Below are 15,708 nucleotides of genomic sequence, written 5' to 3' on the forward strand. Positions count from 1 at the left end.
TCATTCACTTTGCTCCTTATTTTTGAGTAGCTGGCATCGAGTAACTTCATAGGAACATGGTCAACATCCAGAAGCAGTTCTTCTCCATTACACAGCATCTTCTGCTGAGTTGCTTGAGGCTTGTGTGGTAACAGCTTTATTCAAAATAACCGTGGCCTGTCTTTTATCAATTAGGAGAACAATGACAGAATCATCCTTCACTAATCCCTAATCCTCCCCACAACCGCTTTGGATTCCCATTCACAGAATCCTTGTTTTATTTACATGTTTGTTAGGGTGGCAGCTGCAGGACTGGATCAAATATTTTTCAGATTCTGGTACATTTTGAGCCTCATGAGGAGAGCAAATAAAAGACTTCAGAAATGAAATGTTTAGGGAACGATGTGACAAGGGTTCTGTTTAAGCTAGAAGTGTTATAACTGCGGTAATTACGATCTATAAATGAGGTATCAACCATGCTCCACTTGTGCATATTTATAAAGACTTCACTGGATTTATTTCCCTTCATAAAAGACCAAGCTGTGGATAGCTGATTGTTAAGCCTGTGTCCGAAGTTGGCAACGAGACTTTTGTCGTCACCACCTTTGGTTTTCAGACAGGGTGTAGGAAGCTTTTCTGACAGCCCTACAGAAAGAAGGATCATGCAAGCATTGAAATCTACAGGCATTCCTTAATATGGCAGATGGGATTTAGATAGAAAGCTTGGAGCCACTTGCAAACTTTTGGTTTCCATCCCATCTCAGTTTTCGGTCTCCTGGCATACAGTGTTACACCAAAGTGGTATTTGGTATTTTGGCTGGGCGCCTTCTCCAAGGTTGATGACCATCATTGCCTACAGACTGAGTAATGAGGGGCAAAGACATTTCCTGAGTGTATTTTGGAACAGTCTTCTTCCTTTCCTGGTCATAACCAATTCTGTAGGTTGGCTGGTTTGGAAACAAAGTCATCAAAGACGATGGTTCTGGCATTGCCCCTTAGCAGCTCTGTCAGCATTTGCTCAGAAAGGCTCTCTTCAGCTATTCTTTTCCACCCTGACTGTTTTTCCAGACAGATCCCTACTGAGCCGATGTAGTCACACAGTAAACACTGCTAGAAGCAGGCCAACATATGGTATCACTTAGGTACAGCACAGTCCCAGCACCATCATAATGGTATTTCATATCTCTGGTTCCACGTCTAATCCCATTCATTTGTGCACAAAGTGGAAAAACAAAAAAGGTGTTACAGAAACTTTTGCAGCCCATGGAAAGAGTTTGCATTTGATACCATGCTTCATGCCTTGAGGAGGGAGAGATTTAAGGTCAGGAGGAGCACAATGCCCAGCGACCGGATGGCCCTGTAGTCATCTGACTGCTCTGCTACAGGCTAAGTCAGTGAGATGTTAAAAACAAATAGCTTTAAAGTCTTTAAAATTACACTTCTACTCAACTTAAATAGCTTTGCTGACCTAATACAAGAAACGTGATCCACTGCAGATACAAACAAATCAGGCAAATGTGAGCCATTGGGACTTAATGGAAAACCACGAGTCCCACTGAGACTATTCCTGAGTTTTTCAAGCAGCAACTGAAGGTAAGATTGCAGGCAATGCAGAAGGAATTTGATGTGTAAAGGGGAAGGAAATTCTGCTGCTCAGCAACAGAGAGCTGCCTGGGACCTTGTCAAGCCATCTCCTCTGGGTTCGCCTGCAGGATCACAGCAGCATTATTTAAGTTACCCAAGACAGCACACGGAATCCAGGTGTTTGGCAAGGGAAACATCACCAGGAAGCAATGGGAGGGTCCCGTGGTGAGGAGCACTGGGTTTGCTACAGCAGGAGCCAGGTCAGAAGTGGTAGGTTGATCACCTGCACCAGCGTGTGGCGGCAGGGCAGGAGCAAAGGCTGAGGAAAGGAGCAATGCTGTGTTTGGCAACCCTGTACAAACCAGCCCTCTGCCATCCTAGTTGCTTTCACCTAGCATGTGGCACCCGAAGGCTCAAGCTCTCCCTAAACCTTTAGTGGGATCCTGGCAGGGCATGGCCCTAAGTGACAGGAAAGTTTGAGGGGACACCTCTGGTCCTCTGGGTCAGATGGAAAATGTGCCCCAGATGGAAACGTGTTCTCCTGCTGGCAGGGAAAGGGCAGCAGAGGGGTTACGGTTGGGTTCGGCTCCATCTGAAGCCTTGATGCATGCACACATTGCAGCAACTGGATCCCCTCTCAGCAGTGGGCTACAAAGTCAGTGCAAGGCGAGTCATTTGTGACAGCAGCAGATACCATCCCTCACCAAAATGAGCATACAGGAATCGTGTAATGACATACAAGATACGTTGCACAGAAAGGAGGGTGTGCCTGAACAAAGTAGAGAAGAATCAGCCAATTCTTCTTGCAACTTAACAATACAGATGATCATCTGTGGGCAGAAAATCCTTTGGAAAATCTTCCAGAAAATCAGTTTCCTTTGGCAGGAAATCTAAAGGCGCTCAAGGAGCTCAGAAACTCTTAATTTCAATGTGATGCTCACATGCACCCCAGCACACACCCTCAGAGGCATCACAAACCAGATTTTCAGTTGGGGCTGACTAAAGATATAGAAGTGCAACCAAATTTGGATCCATAAATGAGGCACATCACAACTACTGAGCAGTACACACTTCTCTTTCCTGTTAAACTGAATTGTTTTCTTTAGCAGCATCAGCTTCCGACACCCACAATTAAACTGTGAATTTTCTAAGGTTTGTTAGACATCCTTCCACAGGGAAGCCAGCACTGCAGAATTCAATGGAGCACCTCCTGCACAACAATACCATCACTAACAAGAATGTGTTATCCTGCATTTTTCCAAATCAATTATTGTCTTGCTCTTTATTTGGGTCCCTGGCCTGAAGCAACTTGAAGTAAATGCAGTCTTCCAAAGATAGGTGTTCAACACCTTCTGAAAAAAATCAGCTCATCTGAAAAGCACCTGATACGAGACAAACAAAAGCAGGAGCACCCAAAATGGGGGTATTTGGAAAGCACTGGCTGTCAGAAGGGAAGAGTTTGGTACATTTTCTCTCTGGAGTGCCCTTATATTGACTCAGTGCCCAAGCAATGGGAGGCGCTGGGACCAGTGAGTGGTTGCTTAAACACAAAGAAAAGAGACGCGGTGATCTCAAACAAGATATGAGTACCGTAGGTTGACCTATTACTGAGATGTTTACTGTACAGATTTTTTTGGTTTGTTTAACTTCAGTCTTTAAAGAATAAAACTGGCTCCAGAAGGCTTTTAAGAGACCACATCCAGACAGCAAGCTGCAGCCTGAGTCCTCGCTACCTGAAGGGCTGCTGGGGACCGAGGTGGAGCCCCAGTTCAGGCAGAAGAAGAGCTGATGTGGACCTGCTGGGGGAAAACAAATGGACTCCAGCAGCTCAAGGATGTGCCTGAAGTTAGTCATCTTCAGGAGGGCTTTGGGTGCAATAGGCAGCGTGGCCTGCTTTTGCAGACCTCTTTTTCTATAGAAGCTCCATGCCTGCAGTAGCCTAAAAGTGATGAGTTTGTCACTTTCTTAGTGCACAGATTCAGAAAAGGAAGAGAGAGCAGGCAGCAAAGCTGTTTGGGTGCTCTCTAAGCCTGGGTGAGGACTGTGATCCTGGAGTCCCCATGCAGAAGAACACGGTGCCAGCCCCAGGGGCAGGGAGGGCAGAAGGCATCAAGCCTGAATGCAGGACCTGAGGCAGCAGGAAGGAGACACAGACCAGGGCAGGGAAAAAAAATAAAAATAAAAAATGAAAATTATACTAATTTTTTGCAAGCAGTGTTATTTCTGTATCACACAAGAGCCATACAAGTCACGTTGAGCCCTCTACGATAGGTTTGCATATGTTTAGACCAGTGTTTCAGGAGAGGGCAAGAGAGAGTCCCAGGACTGTGGGAGCCCTTCCACTTATAGCTATGAATTAATTCCAATTAGCCCTAGAAATGGGCCTCTCTGGCTCTTTGTTCTCTGAAATTGTGCTTTTCAGAGGCAGGCTTCTCAATTAGCAGCTAATTATGATGGTCTTGCCTCCTCGCTGATAGAAGGGGTGTAAAAGAACACTGCCCTTGATAGCTGTGGGAGATTCGCCTTCAGCTCGAGAGGCAGAATTATTGATATCGAATTCAAGGGTCTTTGGCTCTGGTCTGTAAATCCCTCACAGACCTGAAACAACGTTATTTGTGACACTGCTGAGAATTATTTGATGCTCTGAGCTCTGGAAAATACATCAGGTTTCCAGCCCTCACCAAATGCTGTGAAAGCAAAAATAGACAAGCTGCATGTCTGTCGGTGTGCCCCCCTCTCCCCTTGTGGAGCAGCGAATGAGGAAACCAGATACACACCCCACCATGTCTGGAGGAATAGCTACGTGCTCCCAGGCAGTGTTTTGCTGTCACCAACCTTCTTCTTTCACTGGTGTTGCACAGAGATGTCAATAGAACCAAGTACCCTTAACCTAGATCCAGTATCCTTTAGCACAATGGACCCAGTTACCCATTTTCCCATATGCCAGCTCCAGTTTTGTGAAAAAAAACAGCAAATAACACTTTTTAACCCAGCAGGAAGTAGGTTTGGCTTTGAAGTCACGTGCAGGGCAGGCAGGACAGGAAGGAGATGCAGCTCATGAGAACATCAGACCTGCTCTACTGAGGTGAGACCAGTGGCCCACCTCAACCCACATTCTGCCTCTGCTGGTGGTGGTAGGACATGCGGCATAAGGAGCTTTATGAGCTCAGCGCTGCTTATTCCCTTTGGTATCTCTTCACAAACCTGTTGTCCGTGAATTTACCTAAGTGCTTCTTGAGCATGCCGGTACTACCCGCACCCACAGTCTTCTGCAGGAATAAATCCCAGAAGTTCACTACTGATTGCATGGCTTTCTTTCGTCTAATATCCTAGCTCAATCCTCATTTTTGCCAGCATGCACCCTCGCTTTCAAGCTGCATACTATTCTTCCTTGCATGCAGGGCGAGAAAATGATTTGTTTGTTTTTTAATCTCTCTCTCTGTACTAGGGTCTGTCTGTACAAGAGGTATTTCCTGAAGGACGTGACAGAACTGTGCCAGCGTCACAGTTTTCAGCTACTTGTAGATGTACAGTTGCTCTCACATAACTGGAAATGCAGTCTGCTTTGCAGTTCTCACGTTCTTCTTGTATGACTCTTTCACTGAGGATCTCCATGGAGCAGTTATCATCTGATATTTCCTTGGTAATACCGGAGGAGGATTAGCAACACTGGAAGAACTCTGCAGAGAACACTCTTTTGAGATAAAATTTCTTTGCAGTAAAGCTAGAGATAAGACAAACGCCAGCTCCAATCAGCCACAGACTTTCCCCCACTGCAGATCCACATCTGGATATGAACTTCACGCAGATGCCAATTATTTCCATGCTGCAGCAGACAGACTCCCTAGACCCAGACTAAATTTCAGCTCTGCCTAAATCACATGTCCTTGGTCTAGAGCATGCGGCTGAGAAAGCAAGGAAGCCCACCACTGGATAGGTACAAAACAGCACCTCCATCCTCATACACCAGACACAGCTATGAAAACTGTGATTGAAAATTTGTTTTCGTGTCACAGGCACTCAAGAAATGCAGCATATACATTACTACTGTAGCATTACAGATCCTGGTATGTCGTACGTTCTCTCCCGATGCAAAAATCTATGTCCTGGAGGAAAAACAATCAACTTTAGACTAAATTAGATTACAAAAGAGATATGCTGTCAAAACATCTTTATGAAGATTTCTAGCATTTCTCTCTCCTACAGAAAACTGCAAGGACTGCAGCAGCAAATGAATGCAGCTTGGCTGGTTTCGGCTCAGCTGCATGTAAGCCGTCACATGCTACGTATTTTGGGTCAGATGGAGTGGTTACAGATAGGAAAGTACTGGGAAAGATTGTTCCAAGAGCACAAAGTTTGCACCACTGCAGGGCTTCAAAAAGAGGTTAGGCAAACAGCAGTCAGAAAAGGCAGTGATGTATTTGATCCCGCCCTGAGCAGAGAAAGGAACAAGATAAGCTCGTGAGGTCCTTTCCAGGCTAATTTATGTGAGTCTGTTAAACAGCAACGAACCAACAAAGTACAAGTCTCTGCTTCCATTTCACATGGCACTTGTCAGGTAGGTCTGCTAGGCGTACCTGCCAAATCTGCTGCCTCCCTAAGTGGCATATTATAAGGAAATGAGTGAGTAGCTTTAAAAGAGGCAACGTACAGCATCCAGACATAAGTACTGCTGCAGACAAAACACTTCCCTAAATATTGTGAAATCCAAATGTTCGTTCTTAGCAACATAATTCAAACCAGTGATAGCAGTGGAAAAACAACTGCAAAGGGCAAGGAGGAAGGATGGAGGGAAGACAGGAAGGAGGGAAGGAAAAAAGCACATCAGAAGAAACGCTGAGCTCCGTATACCCCATGCATACCGCCACCAGGAAGGCTCCACTCCATCAGCTACTACTCATCATAGTGAAAGGAAGAAGAAGGCTCATAGTGAGGAGAAGCAACAGCCTTACTGATGGCTACGAGAGATAATCGGAGGGAAGCATGAGGAAACGAGTCAAAAAGATTAATATACTTGAAAACACTAGCAAAACAAGAGAGAAAGAAAAAGCAAGAGTTTGTTCAATAGCATGCAGTGTTCTGTAGTATACTTGGTGCTATATTTTTAAATTACCACATTACAAGCCTTTCCAAACAAAAAACGAGTTCTTTTCCAAAACTCACTGTTAATACATTTGCAATATATTCATATGGAGCCACTCTCCTATTGCCATAAGCATCTGAATTAGGACAATTGATATGTTTAGGTCTGTTTTCTGCTCCTCCTCCCTTGTCACCTCCCGTTTTGTATGCCCAGATATAACTGCTGAGCACCAAGGACAAGTTTCCAGCCTTTGGAAGTCACCCTCCACCAGCTGAGCTGTAATCACTGACCTTATGCAAAGCCTCCAGCCTGCTTCCTCTGCGACGTAAAACACAAGTATTTAAGCAAGCCCATTTCATCCAGCAGTCGAGGCAGGCTGAGAGCACGCACATGGTTAATTAGCATGGTTCAGCCAACAGGCAATAACTCATTAAGCTGCAGTAACTCGACTATGTTTGATCATGTGCTTTATGCCCTAAGGCACTTCATAAGTAAAGCAGTAAAGTCAACTTATCTACCATCTCAATTTCTCTCTCCCTCTTTTTTTTTTTTTTCTAACCACACGAAATCATGGTTAAACCACAGAGGATAATTTCTGGACACAGAATAGTTCACCACCTTCCTCTTTTTGGCAGGCTAAGCACACTCAAAGATTGTTATCATGTCTCCCTTCAGCCTTGCCTTCCCCAGGCTAAAAACAAATGCTTTCCTTCTTACCCCATAGGTGCTGCTCTGTAGACACCCTCTCAGCTGTGTTGCTCTCCTAGGAACTGCATCCTCATCTTTCCTGAGGTGTGATGCCAGAAACTGTTCCCAGTGATGCAGCTGAAGGGATTAACCCTCGTGACATCCCTGTCTGCACAACCCAGCCCGTTACTTCTGCCTTCTGTTGCTGTGGCATTGCTCCATCACAGCCTCCAGCTCCCCGGTGCTACCTGGCTGCTCTGTCCCACTGTGTACCTCTGCAGCTGATTATTTCAACCTAAGTGCAGATTTGCACTTGTCTTCACTAAATTGCATCCTGCTTATTTACAAACCATTCCCCTAATTACTGAGCTCTCCTGAGCACTAATCCTCTCCTCCCTAGCGTCCCTTGCTTTTAGCCAAAACTCTAACAAAGGGGCTCCCCACTCCTTCATCCACTTTATTAATGAAAATACGGAATAGTTCTGAATTCAGGCCGTATCTCTAGGGAAGCAGCTCAATAAATCCTTCCAGTTTGACAGGGTTCACTTGATAACAGCTCTCTGAGGACTCAGTAGTTTTGTCTAACCTCTTTCCCCCTATCCTTATAAAAACACTGCCTCTCTAAAGGTGGGATGTTGTAGTTACAGCTTCTCCCTATTATATGGGCAGCAAGAAAATGGATATTTTGCATAGTTAATGTTAATATAACATGTAGAAGGGAAACTAATATTCATGTATCAGAGCTGACTTGAGCTATTTTCTGTTTCGAGGATTAGGATGTGGCCAAGTGTCACAGTCCATCCATTGCAAACCCATTCCAGCCTTCACCAGAAGCATCTACTGGTGGTCCCTACTGCAAATAGGATGATGGGCAAGATGGAGTTGGGAATAATTTGGTGTAATAGTTCCCAGATCACAGGCTTCCCAACTTACATGAGATTTCAACCAAGCCCACGTGAGTCCCAATTCACCTTCTGCCTCCAAATACAAGGGACAGATTTCCAACATAGATCTCCACACCTGCACAGGTACAGCTGCTGGGCTTCAGAGTCAAGATCTGAGAGGGCTTTTTGTTTTTATATGTGGGAAAGGGTTTCCAGGAGGGGGAAAGGGAGTCACCTAATTCATTCCCTTGAGCTCTGCTAACAATGTGATTTGCACAACGAAAGGCAGTGGGTAACAAATACAGATATACAGAGAACTTCTTGTACTATTCACATCGTCCTGGAGAACAGGAGCATGCAAGAAGGTAAAATAAAAATGTAGCTCTAAACACCTGTTATATTGCACAGCGTGGTAATAAAATATTGCTCACTTAAGCAGGAGCCTTTGAACTGCTCTCTAGAGGAACCCTTCCCTCTCCATTGGTTTTTATAGGCAGCCTAGGGAGATTATGTGCTTAAGTTAGTCATTTAAATTTAGATACCTAGAACAAACACTGCAAACTCCCCTTCTCCCTCCCAGTATAAACACCTCATGACGACAGAAGTCTTTCCATTTTTTTTATAAAAAAAAAAAAAAAGAACTGGTACAGCAAGAAAAAGTATTTTGCTTATCTTTAGTGTGGTGGTTGTTTTTTGGGTTTTCTTTTTGTTGCTCTTCTTCTAACATCAATTCTGCCTAATAACTGAGCGGGAACTGAGCAGATGATGCAAATGAAGCAAGTGCATTTCTGATTGCTGGCCGAGCACTCGCATTGTGCTAACAAGAAACTGAACTGTAAAATCAAGTCAAAATATTTTTTTCCGCAGCTCCCAGTGGAAGGCAAAGCACATGGATATTTGTACTTCCTCTTGCTCCGCAGGCGGCTTGGCGCCCCTTCCAGTGGCAACGAGTCCTGCCAGAAAAGCCCATCAGGTCTTTCAGGTTCCCACTGGCAGGAAAAGTACCGTGCTCATTGCACCAACATTTGGAAAACAGAGAATGTGCTGAGTCTCAATGTCCTTGGAGGCTCCATAAATCACTCATAGAAAAGAGCGGGGATTTGGTTGGGCAGCGCATTGTATGCCCGAAACGGAGCTGGAGGAGGACCTCCAGAGTCGCTATAGAGGGATTTCATCACGAGGAAGGGAGGCTGAGCAAACAGCGAGGATGACAACAACATCCTGTCCTTGCAAAGAGGAGAACGGCTTTTGAAGGAATGACAGAGCTTTGGATCTCAGCTCCCCGCGGCAAGTTCAGGCAAGTTCAGACTCGTTGCTTTTGTGCGATGGAAGGTTTGGGTTTATTATTAGATCGAACTCAAAAGAGCCTTGCCAAGTTTGAAAGTTCATGATGTTTCAAGCAAAGAAAAGGAAGTGTCTTACCTCTTACAGAGGCTCGTTTCTCCGTTATGAAACAGGCAAGGAGCTATTTAGCTCTCGTTCCCAACAATGTCCGGAGCGTGAATGGAAGATGGTTGGAGGATAGCCTGCTGAAACCTGGAGGCAGCTCTGCCCTTCACAGCTTGGGAGCCAGGGCACTGCCGCGTTTCTCCTCCGAGTGAAATTCCCATTTCCCGGGTTTGTTTTCTCTGCTGCGAGTGAGATAAACATTGATACAGCACAGAGCAAACAGAGTCCTCTGTGAGGCTCACTGAGGGATTACTGGCTACTCAAACAGGAGAAGATGAGGTGGGAATTACATTCACACAACCTCGAGGCTTTGCTTACAGCTCTTTCTTTCTCACCCTCCCCAAAACCTGTCTCCTGGCCATCTGGGCGCTTGCCTCCCTCTGAAGGCTGTCCCACAGCCTCGCTGCTCTCAAGCTGGAGACATCCTCTAGTTCCCAGCCCTAGTGAAAAACAGCCAGTTCACACCCGTTGGCTTTCGTGTCCACCATCTCCCCAGCTTAAATAGCTTATGTCCTTCCTTTGGGGAGAGACAGCAACCAGAGCTCCCCTAGTTTTGTCAAGGAAAACAAGCCAAAACCTTCTATTCACTTTTTATCAGTTAGGTCGTTTTTTCCCCCAACAGCCCACTTCTATATCCTTATCTACACTTGATCTCGGTAAAATTTATCTTTCCCGAAAGTGAGAAAATGGAGTTGGATCTGGGCTTGCCAGCACCCTCATTGGTGCTCCAAGTACATCCTTCTTCCGTATTAGCCTGGTACCTACTGGGGCTACTTTGCATTTCTCATAGGCTCCTCACATTCGGGATCCACAGTCATCCACAGTCAAGTCCAGTGCTTAGACCTCTCCAGCTTGGGTGACTTTCAGTGGACCAATTTCCCAGAACACAGCACAGAATTTCCTTTCTGCACCACTTTGCAGTTCTGTGCTATCCCATTTCGTCTCACACGTACTACCCCACCCCTTAAACTCATACAGTTCTTCCCAATAAATACTCTGCAGTGACAATGCATTAAAGCACACTTCATCAGCACACTCCCATTTGTTTGTGCCAATAGTCACATGCGTATTTAACAAAAGCAAACCCAAAACCAGTCTTCAAGGAATTCTGCCAGCTGGTTCCCTCTGGTGTGATGCTCTCCTGAGGGACAAAAGCTGGGTTTCTCACCGTGAGCCAACCTGCTACCCATCTCATCATTCTCACACTAATGTCCATCTTCATTAGCTTCTTGGATAATTTCCCTGGTTTCTCTGTATCAAAATAACCTGTTGAAGTGCAGTTTTATTAGATCTACTGTTGGATTCGTGGTGTCATGTAGCCTGGCGGGTGAATCTTTAGAGGTCCTGGGATGGAGATGATCTTGCCTACGTGGTAAGGTGCATTGACCACGCTGCTTTGTTTTCACCTGTGGTGTAGCCCCTTGATTTTTCATGCCCTAATTCCTAACAGTTTCCCTAGTTTTACCCAGAATATTTAACATTTTATAGAAAACTGAATTATGGTGTGTATTTTTTTTGTAGCTTGATGCCCTACCTGAATGTTTCTAGTATCTGTCTCTTCCCTCCCTGCCTTCTTACTCACCTCTTGTCTCCTTTCTGGTTATACCACTGAAAGGACTTGCTGATTTTTTTCTTTGCAAACTCCAACTCAGCTTGAGTTACAGCAACTTTCTCTTGACATCAACCCATGGAGATCTTTTTGCTTTCCCAATAATTTTTGGTCTCTCTTCCTCCGCCATGTCCCTCTGTTGCTTGGCCAAGTAGATCTGGAACATTCCCTTGCTCCGTCCCCACAGTTTATTAAAGTGATGCCCTGACTTTGGTGTGGCTTGTTTTTGGGAAAGCACTGTCAGACATGGCAGAGGGGGATGTCTGAGCAGCTGAGAGGACAGCACTGACCTTGGTGTGGAGATGTGTATGCTGTGAGGGTCAGGCTAAAAAGGCTGAAGAGGTTCATTCCTCCTGTTGCACACCGGGACTATCCAACAGAGCCTGACTCAAGGCTGTGCCATGCATACTGCAAAGATTTCTCTCACCTTGTGTGCATGGGAAGCTCCAACTTAAAACGCTTACCCCTAAACAGAGGTTAGATTGAATGAGAGCTGACTCAAATAATGCACGATTTTACATAGGAAAGCCTGCACCATTGCCATCACCTTCCTTTTATCTCAGCCAAAGCTATCCCTCCCGTTGTGATGTCTGCTCCTGCAAATTGCAAAATACAACGGGGTTATCCTGGGAACCCCCCATCCACCTTCTGCCCTAGATCCGGAGAGTGCTCCTGCTTGGGTACTTGCTGCTTGGAGCATCCTCCCCAGCGCTGCTGTGTCTGCTGCACCGTCCCACCGTAGCATCCTCTTCTGGGGGAGGCTGAGCGGCAATTCGGTCTCTGCTGGGGTTTCCTTTCCAGCGTGCTAACTCTGAGTGATGATGTGGCAGCGGCGCTGATGTTACATGCCAGATCAAATGAATGGGAACTGAATATTTTTGTTATTTTGAAATGCCAAATTGAATTCACTTCCAGCTGGCACTAATCTATCTTCTTCCTTTCTCCCCACCTCAACTTTTTATTAAATATATACATGTATATACTGCCCGGATTGTTTCAGCAGCCCCTTTTGAGGGCTTTTCACACACACACACTCACTCACACAAAACAAGGTCTGGGATTTTTCCTGCACTGACATTATTAGCTGCCCATCACTTCCACAATGAATATGCTAGTGCTGTCATAAGGCACATGCAGTCAGTGGGGTTTTCGTCCCACCTCTGCTCTTTAAATACAGCAGAAGTTCCCTTTTCTGTGTAAAGAGAAAGAAAAAAAAATCATGTCTGCAGGCACCAGCTGGGGCTGGCACCAGCACAGGCACCAGATACACCCAAAGCCAATCAGAACCAAGCAACCAGGCTCAGAGGCAGGACTCCTCGTGAAATAAAGCCCAAACGCTTGGGAAGAGTCCCAGGTACCCTTATTTGGTGTATCCAATTGTCCCATCTCCAAAATGTCATTGACTTTCTTGTTTTTATTAGGCTCCCAGAAAGTTTATCTAATCTTGCCTTGAATACATCTACTGTTTGGATCATAATTACCTCACTAGGCAAAGTACTCCGTAATCTGATGTCCTTTCTGACAGGCATTTTTTTCCTGTAACGTGGACTCATTTGAGCTTCCCTTAAGCACTGGTCATTTATTCCTTTTTCTGTTTGTGATACCCACTATCAGAAGCTGTTTTCTTCCACCCAGGTGGTATCGTCTGCTTGATTTTTAAGGGTATCAGTGGGTGGAAGGAAACAATATTTAACTCATATTTTTAAGCCTTTTGCCCCTTTGTGCTTTTTATTGAAACACATAAGCAGGCTAAGCATCTTCGAAATGTAAAAGCCACACAATAGGCTGAAAACGAAAATGGAGTCGAGCCTTTCACTTCTGTAAAGACAGGTGGTTTCAGACAGGAGGACAGTAGCATTTATAAAGATGTGCTCTCACATGTTTTCAAAACATATTCATCACCCATCCCAACGTTATGCAAGTTGAAACTTCATAAAAAAAAAAGGCTAGAGCAAAACAGACTGAGGACAGTAGCATCAAACATCTTTTCCTCCCAAAATAATTTCTGAGCTCTCAAGCTAATCCTATTAGAGTCCTCAAAAGTGACCAGAAATGCTCTAAAATTAATAGGAAATTTTATAACTAACCAATGAAGGGATTTCAGAGACCATGTAACCTGATTAAATACTCTGAATCCAGTTGGCATCCTCCCATATCATTCAGTATCAGCTGCAATCTTTTAATAGCACAAGCTGCGAGGTACAAAAATAACATGCTACAATGGCATACAGTTCTCTGAAATACAATTAAACTTTCATTAGTTGAATTACCCCTTAAGAATAATCATTTTTGGCTAAATATGACCACATTGCTTAGTCTTTTGCATAAGCCTGATCTAAAATATTTGACACGGTAAAAAAAAAAAAAAATTAGAGTCAGAAAACCCTGCAATGTGGTTATGAAAAGCAGACGTTCCCTGAGGATGTGAGAAGAGTCAGGGAAATTACCCAGTGAAAGGCCAGGTTAAGCCAACGCCATGTGCCCTTTTCATGGGCCATGTGCCGCCTCTCTGGAGCTGGAGGAGAAGGGACCACGCTGTGTGTCCACCTACTGCTGCGTGCAGCACCTCTGCTTCTAGGAAAGCCAGAAGGGGTGCTTGGAAATTCAACGCTCCCTTCTAGCTTGCTTTTTTTTTTTTTTTTTTTTTTTTTTTTGATCGAAACCAGAGCAGCTTGAAAGGAAGGAGAGCTCCTACGTGCTTGTATTCTGGAGCCTCTTATGTGGGAACAGGGCTGTTTTCATAGTTAAGGTGTGATCTGTGCACGTCCCCGAGATTATAACCAGAAGGCCTGTGCAGAGGCAAACACACCAAGAGGACACTGCCTGGCTTGTCAAAATCTGGCATTTGGCACAGCAGGAAGCAGAGCTGCCTTGGGAAACACCAGCCCAGCCCATGAATGTCAAGGGAAAGAGCCCTCCCACCAGCCCCCCCAGCCCCATCCTCCTTTGTGGCCATAGTAGATAACAAGAAACTGGATTCGCCCCAGAACTTGGCAGTTTTACTTATTTTTAGCTGCCTCGCATAACTTCGGCAGCAGCTGATTGCACCTGTCATGGCTGGAGCTGCACAGAGCCTTTCATGTCATCGTTACAGCGATCTTCAGAGAAAAATACACAGGAATAAACACACCATGTAGTAGGATTTAAAAAAAAATAAATAAAAGTAAATGAAGTAAGAGCTCATAGACTTTGAGTGGGAAAACATCAGGAATGGAAAGCTAAAGCACACTGGTTGTTTGCAAGTGCAGTAGGAGGAGCGATGTGCAAATTGGAGGAGAATTGAAGCTGAGGAGGGATTTACTTACCCTGAGTATTTCCTACCATGCTCACAGACTCGAGACCCATGCTGATATCAGCAATGAGGGAAATGGTGAAAGTGGCACAAATGGCAGGACTATTTTTTTCCAGCCCCCCTCAGTGTATCACAGGTATGTAGGATACAGCCAGCAGGTTCCTCCTTGCCCACACACCCAAAAACATGTGTGGGCCCCCCCGTTTACAATATTTATCCAGACATATAATTATTTCTCCTTCTTTATGGATGACTGCAGTCCCTTGGAAATACACGGCAACTGCGTGCAAGGTAAGCAAGAAAAGGTCTGAGCCTGAACCATGGCATCAGACACCCAAACCCTGATCAAACCTAACCAAAAGCTTCATGTACTGCCTAGTCCACACAGCACCCAACATCCCCCTGTTTTGCAAGATGCCTGGAGGTCTCCTCTTGCGTGTGATCTCAAGGAGCCCCACACAGAGCAAGTCAGGGTTGGTTTTTGTCTAAGTAAACAAGGAGATGACTGCAGCTTTGCCACCAGAACTGCTCGAGTGTTTCGTATTAAACAGTGTCCAGTCCTATTTCACCTGCAAAACATTTATGGCACATTTCTGCATGGATGGGAAAGATAATTGCTTTAATTAAATGTCAAGGATCACATTATTTTATGGTACATAGAAAAATCAAAATATGCAGGAGCTAAAGCATATCTTTTCCCGTGGTACTTTTGGTCAAACCTGCACTGGTTCCATCGGCCTGGGGATTCCAGAATTAACTCAGGTCAGGTAGCTCATGTAACTCTGCTTCACTTCCATGAGCACGCCTGGAACAAATCACAAACAATTTTGTAAGCACTTGAAAGAAAATAAGGAGATTAATAACAGCCAGCATGCATCAAACCAATCTAATTGCACTGAGTTATGTCAGACCAATCTAAATTTGTTACAGGATAATGGGAGAATTGGTAAGTGTCACACATCTTGATTTTTCAAACCTAGGAAAGCACAGTCTAGATTAAATTATAAAAGGTGGTTACAAGAGAGGCTAGAAAAAAATATAGTTGGAGAGTTCTCATTGCCATGGTCTCATCTCACAGTCGGACTGAAAGGGCATACAGGCAGTGGTCTGTGTAGTCCGTCCCAATCCATGTTTTCAATAA

At 44.8% G+C, this 15,708-nt stretch overlaps 1 long non-coding RNA gene across 2 annotated transcripts in view; it reads right to left on the reverse strand.

Annotated features, from left to right (window-relative positions):
* Positions 1-13,882, reverse strand: part of LOC310896315 — a 29,543-nt gene extending 15,661 nt beyond the window's left edge. The window contains exon 1 of one of the 2 annotated variants that reach the window (XR_014581381.1): positions 9,640-13,882. This is a non-coding gene — a long non-coding RNA (uncharacterized lncRNA). Of the gene's footprint in view, positions 1-7,363 lie in introns of both variants that reach the window. The other variant, XR_014581382.1, reaches the window with a different exon arrangement.
* Between the last annotated feature and the right edge of the window lie 1,826 nt (positions 13,883-15,708).

This window comes from Anser anser (genome assembly GCF_964211835.1).
Source record: "Anser anser genome assembly, chromosome: 1".
Lineage (NCBI taxonomy): Eukaryota > Metazoa > Chordata > Aves > Anseriformes > Anatidae > Anser > Anser anser.